The 9,278-nt window shown below is 44.7% G+C and overlaps 1 long non-coding RNA gene across 2 annotated transcripts; it reads right to left on the bottom strand.

Annotated features, from left to right (window-relative positions):
* Window positions 1–1,106: 1,106 nt before the first annotated feature.
* LOC117131545 lies at window positions 1,107–8,605 on the bottom strand. 2 transcript variants are annotated; one of them, XR_004454678.1, is made up of 2 exons: window positions 8,294–8,605; window positions 1,107–1,390 (listed from the first exon to the last, which is right to left on the bottom strand). It is a non-coding gene; the product is annotated as an uncharacterized LOC117131545 (long non-coding RNA). The 2 variants fall into 2 exon arrangements; XR_004454679.1 differs by having other exon boundaries at window positions 1,107–1,385; window positions 8,294–8,597.
* Between the last annotated feature and the right edge of the window lie 673 nt (window positions 8,606–9,278).

Raw genomic sequence — 9,278 nt, 5'->3', positions numbered from 1 at the left:
AGTCAAAGAGTGCTTCAAATTGTCGGGAGGGAAGCGGATGGGGGCCGGCGATTCGTCCCGTTTGGATGCGGAACAGAACAATCCGGTCTGCCAATCGATTCGGGCCATGGACCAACGCAGATTAAGGTGGTGACCTAAGCCCGGGCTTTTGTTACGCCCACGGAGACGTCACTGCCTTAATCGTGGTCTGCAGCACGCGCCTCACGGCGTGCCTTGGCATCTGCGTGCTCAGGACGGAGTCTGACATGTGTGCGAGTCAACGGGTGAGTAAACCCGTAAGGTGCAAAGAAGCTGATTGGCTGGATCCCTCACGGGTGCACAGCCAACCGACCTTGATCTTCTGAGAAGGGTTAGATTGTGAGCATGCCTGTCGGGACCCGAAAGATGGTGAACTATGCCTGAGCGGGATTCCTAGTTCTAGCAACCCTAAGACAGCTAAACCTAATTGAGTCGCAGCTCGAAATAACAAAAATGGAAAATTGCCTAAATTGCTCTAAGTGCTAAGTTTTCTCTGAAAAAATCTCTCTTTATGCTCCTCGCCTAGGACTCCTTATATACTAGCTCCAAGGTTGGTTTACGCTTTTAACCTTCTGCCCTTAAGACGTCATAGCATAAAAATGAAGATATTTCATTTTTCCCGATCTTCACAATTATCTTCAAAACTTCCGTATTTATCCGCGGAAACTTGACATTTATCCTCCCTTGTGGACCAAACGTAAACCGTGCGGTGGTTTACGGGCTTTTGGTTAAGAAATCGTAGGATGGGCCTCGAGTCGTGTCTTAGGTCCCTATGGGCCGTCTTCCGACTCGATACGTTTCTTACGATTTCTTTCGATAAAGAAAAAACTTTCCGTGGTTTTTAACTCGAAAAGTTTGATCGATAATTTTGAATAGCGGAAAACATAGACTGAGCTTGCTACGGTCTTCGGGAGATAGCATTTGAAGGTTTGACGAGAATGCATGGACTGGTGTCGTCTTGACGTTTCGGAAGAGCTAAGTTGCTATGCAGCGACCGAGCGGGACGAGCTCTCGGTCGAAAGAAAACAAAATATAGGTTCTATTATACGCGGATCCATAAATGATCCAATTACCATCCTTCTTTTTTGTTTTGTAGGAGTTAAAAAAATAATATGATGGTTCCGTTGCTTTATATATCATTTTTTTTTATCTGTCTATAATTCAGCAATCCCAAAGTGTCTTTTTTTTTGTTTTTGTAAATAAGCTTCCGGTGTGAAAACAAAGTTTGTGACGTTGAGATGTGCCCGAATATGGAAGATATCATTTTAAATACCCCTTTCTTATCCCATACTACTCTTTCAATATATAATCTAATTTTTTTAATCTAAAAAATTTCATATCGAATTCGAAGTGCCATGCTAATATTACTTAACTAATTAATATTTCCGAGGGCGAAGGCATAGTATTTTTTCTTTAAAATAAAAAAAACTCATTGGCGCCAAGCGTGAGGGAATGCTATACGTTTGGTAATTTCTCCTCCGACTAGGATAAAGGATGCTATTGAAGCGGCAAATCCCATGCATATTGTCTGTACATCGGGTCGCACGAGCGGGACGAGCGCTCGGTCGCTACGTAGCGACCGAGCTTGGCCGAGAGATCGGTCGCTACGTAGCGACCAAGCTTTGGCTCGGTCACTACGTAGCGACCGAGCGGGTTGGATGCTCGGTCGCTACGTAGCGACCAAGATCGGCTCGGACTTGGTTGCTACGTAGCGACCGGACAGCGTGTATGTGCGGTAGCTACGCAATGATCGAGCTTGGTTCGTTTGCTTTGAATCTTCAAGGATACTTCTTCGTAAAAACTTCGTATTGGTTATTTTTTACGAAAATTATATCTTTCTTTTTACTACCTCTTTCGGAAATGTGATTTCCGAGGGTTTTCGGGTGATAATTCCGTCGTAACCGTTTCGACCCCAATAGTTAGCCCCCCAGCCCGTTAGGACCATGCATCGTAGGGTCCTAGCGTGCGGTTAGGCATGTTTGGCAAGTTAGGCGTGTTGGATGGAATTAATATCCGAAAGTCCGAGTTTGAATAGTAACTTCTCATGCCTATCAAAATTTTGTATTTATCCGCGGAAACTTGACATTTATCCTTCCTTGCGCGCCAAGCGTATACCGTGGTACGGGCTTTTGGTTAAGAAATCGTAAGATGGGCCTCGAGTCATGTTTTAGGTCCCTTTGGGCCGTCTTCCGACTCGAAGCGCTTACTGCGACTTCTTTCGATAAAGAATGAACTTTCCGCGGTTTTAATCCGCAAAGTTTGATCGATTACTAAGAATGGCGGAAAACATGAAATGAGTTCGCTACTGTCTTCGAGAGATAGCATCGAAGGGTAGACGAGAATGCATGGATTAGTGTCGTATCGACGTTTCGGAAGAGCTCGGTCGCTACGTATCGACTGAACAGAACGCACGCTCGGTCGCTACATAGAGACCAAGCTTGGCACGAGCTCGGTCGCTACGTAGCGACCGAGCGGGACGGACGCTTTGTCGCTACATAGCGACCGAGCGGGATGGACGCTCGATCGCTATGTAGCGATCGAGCTTGGCTCGAGCTCGGTCGTTACGTAGCGACCGAGCGGGATGGACACTCGGTCGCTACATAGCGACCGAGCTTGGCTCGAGCTCGGTCTCTATGTAGCAACCGAGCAGGACGGACGCTCGGTCGCTACGTAGCGACCGAGATGTGTGCATGCTTGGTCGCCGCGTATCGATCGAGCTTGGCTTGTCCGCGGTCCGATTGGCATACTCGAGCTTGTCCGCGGCCGATTTGGATATATGTCGTTGCCTTCGGACAATCGGTATTTAGTGGTTCGATTGAGATTTGAACAAAATTTTACCGCAAGGCTCTTCGTAAAGATATCTTTACGAAGATTACTTTTCGTAAAAACGTTCATGCTGATTTTTACAGACTTTCAGACATTGATTCCGTCATGACCGATTTTGACCCCAACAGTTAGCCCCCCAGCTCGTTAGAACCATGATCTTCTAGCGTGAGGCTCTAGCGAGTGGCTTGGCAATTTAGGCAAGTATGGTGAGTTAGGCGGAATTAATGGTTGAAAAGGTCAGTGGTAAGTGGTCTTCTCGCTCTTTCAGAAGTAGAACGCGATAAGATTGGGGATGCGCCTTATGACGGCTGCCTATGTACCCTTGTTGAAGGGATCAAGCCATTCTTAGTTCGTCTTGGAGTTAAGGTTCTTATGACTAGTTTTCCAGTGAGACCTTTATGGTCAAATTTTTATGTAGCGGTAATAAGGCGTGTTGCTGCCGATGGCATTTTGTATGGGTGTAGAAGGAAAACTACGAGTTGTCATCTCGTAATCTAACTCTGTGTGAACTGCTATATCCGTAATCTGTTTCGAGAGTTTTCCGCAGTGTGTAAACTTGCGGGATTTCTGAAGATTATTAAATATTGGCAAAGAGACAAATTTTGGGATCTCATATCAAGGTGTTTGATACTATGCCTAGAGATGTTAAAGACCAGTGCGCTGGGTTTAGGGCAAGACCTAGGTTTACTCCTGGTTTTAGAGGGTGCGATGACTAATTCGACTTACGTATCCTGTTTCAGTTTCATCCTGATTCCATACCGATTTAAAGTCCGCGATAGGTTCTCGGTTTATACGACTTGTATGGTTGGAACCGAGCATCTCTCCAAGGACAATTTTTAAGCCTCCTGGAAGTGCTGACCAAAAATTTTGGGTTTCTTTTATAGCACTATTATCCTTGTGTCGGATGTACGAGAGTCATCTACGAGATGGCTAAGTCTGTTTAGGACGTTAAGAGTTTGTTGTGATCATCAACAAACTTAACGGTAAAAATTACCATTTTGAGTCTTCGCGAAAAATATTTTTTTAAGAGGATGTTAGTGCGTATGACTGTCTGGTCTTCCATGAAGGTGTTTTTATCAAGGAAGGAAATTTCGTCGAAGAACTAATCTTCAGGCGTCTGCGACTTCTCGCGATGCTGAAGATTTGTTATTCTTTCGTATGCCACGTTTCGTGCTTGAAATGTTCGCGGGCTTGAAGATACTTCACGATGTTGCAAGGGTTTAGTCTTAGCCCTGCGTTTGAGAAACATTCTGGTTTGACTACGAATGTTTGCAGCCAAAATTGTTCTTCCTGTTTGGATGCTAGAAGTTTTATTTGCGATCGAGGAATTATGACTGAGGTGTCGTGTAAATTTTGTCCATGGGAACAAGCGTTTTCCTTCATAGTGTTTTGTGAAGTGTTGGCCTTCCGAGATCTATTTCTTGCATTTTTAGGATGTTTCGTATAGCTCTAGAGCTTTGTTACGAATTTCTCCTTACATGCCGCATATTATGGTTAAAACGTTGCAGGCTTAAAGTGAATTGTGGAGCGTATTGAACTTGGTCAATTTTCAAAAAGTTTAGATTTTCTGTTAACCGTTTGGTTGTTAGGACTTAGTTTCGTTACGAAGAATTTATCATATGATTTCCGACTGTGGGCTATACGATAATTTATCATATCATATAACCGGTTTTACGAAGGTTGTAAATCAGTGATATGTATACATGTGTAAATATAGCTTTGTTTCTGCGGCTTTTACGAGGAACGTTTCTGCTGTGATTTTAATCTTAGTCGAAAGTTGCTTGGAGTTACTCATGGAGTGTTACCGAAGTTTATTTCAATACGATCTAGTCGCCGAACGTTTTTCATAGGTTTTTGAGAGGATTCCCATGACACATTCGTTTCTTGAACGAATTGGTCAACCAGAGGTGGATCTAGCTAACCGTCGGCAGGAAAGTGCTCCTTTTAATGTGCACGATGCTACATCTATTCTCGAGTTTTCTTCGTCGCAAATGTTTTCGATGCTTTTCCGTGACTTGCTTGGTTCAACGAAAACTGAAAGAAATGTTTTGGTGATTTTCTCAAAGAAATTTTTAAACGAAACTGGCTTTCTAAAGTCGGAAAGGGCTTCAATACTTTGGCTAATCGTCGAGTTTCAGTTTGATATTGGTATAGGTTTTCTGTACGCATAATTGCGACAAGAAATGATGTATAGTCTTTGAGATTTATGTTCATGGTCGTCTGGATATGTTGGTAGCATTTAGACGAATATTAGATTGTTGTTTCCCTATTCTTGACGATTTGCAGAAGTTTTTTGAAGTTTGAGAGTATACGAGTATAGTATACGTACCTACTCCCCCATTCTTTCTTTTTTTTTTTTACGAAAGAAAACTGTTGAACCGATACTTTGAAGGGTTGTGTAGGTTTCTTCTTCTGAGGTTTGCAATGATCGATAATTCGGGACGATTTATAGACGATGCTTGGACCGTGATTTGGTTGTTTCCACGTTGTTGACTTGGAATATGTCGTTTCCGAGAAAATTGCCAAAAACGAATCGGTTTTAAGACGACGTTCATGTCTCTAGTTTTTTCTCTCTTTAGGAAGCGAGCTTAATATGCCTGGAGATCGTTTCTCGATTTTCGGAGAGTGTAGATCGGTTTGCAAGATTTGGATGAACAATTATGGAACAGTATATCGAGACAGGAAAAGTCGCTTAAGACCTAGTTCGCTAGACTATCCGCCTAGGTTTTACATTCCTAAGGTTCTATGGCAGCCTCAAAGTAATTTCCTACGAAAATTCCAAGTCTGATTTCAAAAATTTCAAGTCGGAAATACCTTAGTCCTCTCAAAGATGCAGTTTTGTCTCTTCTCAGTTTTGCTTGCTCATTTCCCTTTCCTCTTCTCGTGTATGTTCGCCATTTCCGATATTGGTGTTTATCCTTTGAAACTTGACATTTATCTTCCGAACTTGACTGTTATCTTTCCCTTAAATACGACGTCAATTTTTGTAAAAAGGTTCAACGTAATCGTATAGTTGAGGCGGCTAAGGTGTTAAGTTAACCGTTGCCGTTTTATACGATTGATCTGAATCCATGCGAGAAAACAAGTCTTTGCGGGTTTTTTTGGTTGTAAAGTTTCAAAGGTAACTACGACCGAAACAAGAGACCTTTCGATCGAGATCTGAAGGAGAACACAAAACTGGAGGTAAGGGCCAGTAGGAGAAAGCGAAGGAGTTTAGACGAGTCTTACTTGTATTTGTCGTAAAATCTCGACGGAAACTCCGATTGAGACGAAACGAAAAGCGTTTCGATCGGGATTCAAAAGAGAACACAAAGGAGGAGCTTTTTTAGGACTTACAGGTCACAATGTAGCGAGCTGGGGTTCTAACAGGTCGCTACATAGCGAGTGGAAGCAAGCCAAGAAGAGTCCTACTTGTTTTCGTCATAAAATCTCAACGGGAACTCCGATTGAGACGAAACGAAAAGCGTTTCGATGAGGATTAAAAAGAGAACCCAAAGTAGGACCTTTCTGAGGCCTTTCAGGTTGCTACGTAGCGAGTGAAGGTCTGATAGGTCGCTACGTAGCGAGTGAAAGCAAGCCAAGAAGAATCCTACTTGTTTTCGTCGTAAAATATCAACGGAAACTCTGATTGAGACGAAACGAAAAGCGTTTCGATGAGGATTCAAAAGAGAACCCAAAGTAGGACCTTTCTGAGGCCTTTCCGGTCGCTACGTATCGAGTGAAGGTCTGACAGGTCGCTACGTAGCGAGTGGAAACGAGCCAAGAACAGTCCTACTTGTTTTCGTCGTAAAATCTCAACGGAAACTCCGATTGAGACGAAACGAAAAGCGTTTCGATGAGGATTCAAAAGTGAACTCAAAGGAGGACCTTTCTGAGGCCTTACCGGTCGCTACGTTGCGAGTGAAGGTCTAACAGGTCGCTACGTAGCGAGTGGAAACGAGCCAAGAAGAGTCCTACTTGTTTTCGTCGTAAAGACTCAACGGAAACTCCGATTGAGACGAAACGGAAAGCGTTTTGATGAGGATTCAAAAGAGAACCCAACGAAGGACCTTTCTTAGGCCTTACAGGTCGCTACGTAGCGAGTGGAGAGTTGGCTTGAGCTTGGTCGCTACGTAGCGACCGAGCCGTGTGTGTGCTCGGTCGCTACTTAGCGACCGAGCAGTGTGCGTGCTCGGTCGCTATGTAGCAACCGAGCAGTGTGCGTGCTTGGTCGCTACGTAGCGACCGATCGAGCTGTGTAATTGTTTTGTTGTGTTTCCTTTTTCCGCGATTAACCTAGGGGTTTTTCAGCGCTTTTTGGGAGAACAAGTTTTACCCTTCCGAAATGTTTTCGGAAAACGTGTTTTGGTAAAACCCTTACGCATTGAGATATCTTTTGTTCAGTAATGAGCCAAACTTACGGGATTTAATAAGATTTATCGTTTCCCTTTATGTTCAGAAAGAGAAAGCGCAAGCTCGTTTAATTGCACTTCTAGTGGCGAAAATCGCAGCAAGGTTTTCGATTTTCTCAAGAACTATGGCATTTGTGTAGTCGTTGGCCATAGGCGCAGTGGCGGCTGGATTTGTCTTACCAGCGTTATTGCAAACTGCGATTTTGTCTTTCGTATTTCCAGACACTGTTTTGATCAAGCGTTTTGTGGCTGAGAGTTAGATTGATCCGTACGCCCCCCCCCCTCCTTCTAGCGCCAAACTGTGGGAACCGAAATTTGCACTGTCGATTTCCGTTTAAATTAGGAAAGTAGGAGAACCCTAGTTTCCCAGAGGTCCCAGATATCTTCTAATACCACACGCTAAGCAATCAGAACACGAGATAACAATGACAAAGCTTAAGAAATCGTAAAAAGAGAGCAAAGAGAAGACTTATTCCGAATTTGCGTATGAGCGTTTACAACAAGGTATAAGCCTTGGCTCGAGAGCTGTCAGCGAGATTCCTAGTTCTTACAACCCTAAGATGGCTACACCTAATTGAGTCGCAGCTCGAAATAAAAAAAACGGAAAGTTGCCTAATTGCTCTAAGTGCTAAGTTTCCTCTGAAAAAGTCCTCCCCTTTGCCTCTCGCCTAGGACTCCTTATATACTCGCTCCAAGGTCGGTTTACGGAGATATTCCATTTTTTCCGATCTTCGTATTTATCCTCAAAATTTCGTATTTATCTGCGGAAACTTGACATTTATCCTTCCTTGCGCGCCAAGCGTAAACAGTGCTACAGGCTTTTGGTTAAGAAATCGTAGGATGGGCCTCGAGTCGTGTTTTAGGTCCCTTTGGGCCGTATTCCGACTCGAAGCGTTTACTGCGACTTCTTTCGATAGAGAACGAACTTTCCGTGGTTTTAATCCGCAAATTTTGATCGATTACTTAGAATGGTACAAAACATGAAATGAGTTCGCTACGGTCTTCGGGAGAAAGCATCGAAGGGTAGACGAGAATGCATAGATTAGTGTCGTATCGACGTATCGGAAGAGCTCGGTCGCTATGTAGCGACCGAGCTTGGCTTGAGGTCAGTCGCTACGTAGCGGCCGAGCTTTGCTCAAGATCAGTCGCTACGTAGCGACCGAGCGGGACAGATGCTCTGTCGCTACGCAGCAACCGAGCTAGGCTCAGGCTCGGTCGCTATGTAGCGACCGAGCTGTGTGCATGCTTGGTCACCGCGTATCGATCGAGCTTAGCTTGTCCGTGGTCCGATTGGCATACTCGAGCTTGTCCGCGGCTGATTTGGATATATGTCGTTGCCTTCGGACAATCTGTATTTAGTGGTTCGATTGAGATTTGAACAAGATTTTACCGCAAGGCTCTTAGTAAAGATATCTTTACGAAGATTACTTTTCGTAAAAACGTTCATGCTGATTTTTACGGACTTTCGGACATTGATTCCGTCGTGACCGATTTTGACCCCAACATGTGTCCATGTGTGTCCGTGTGTGTTCGTCAGCACACACAGGACATATGTGGCTGTCCATCAGTACACATAGCATGCTGGTCCTTGGACTCAGCACGCTGGCCCTTCCCGTGAACTGTTCGGGTGATTTTGGCCCACGTGGGCTGTCTGTTCAGTACACACAGGACGTCAGTTGGTGTCCGTCAGCACACAGAGGACATCCGTGTGTATCCGTCAGCACACACAGGACGTATGTGGCTGTTCGTGTGTGTCCGTCAGCACACACCGGACGTCTTGGGCTGTCCATCAGTACACATATCAGCACGTTGGTCCTTGGAATCAGCACGCTGACCCTTCCCGTGGACTGTTCGGGTGATTTTGGCCCACGTGGGCTGTCTGTTCAGTACACACATGACGTCCGTGGTTGTCCGCCAGCACACAAAGGACGTCTGTGGCTGTCTGTGTGTGTCTGTCAGCACACACATGACGTCCGTGGCTGTCCATCAGTACACATATCAGCACGTTGGATCTTGGACTCAGCATGCTGGCCCTTCCGGTGG

Source organism: Brassica rapa, unplaced genomic scaffold (assembly GCF_000309985.2).
Source record: "Brassica rapa cultivar Chiifu-401-42 unplaced genomic scaffold, CAAS_Brap_v3.01 Scaffold1031, whole genome shotgun sequence".
Lineage (NCBI taxonomy): Eukaryota > Viridiplantae > Streptophyta > Magnoliopsida > Brassicales > Brassicaceae > Brassica > Brassica rapa.
This window is presented reverse-complemented; position numbering and strand designations above follow the sequence as displayed.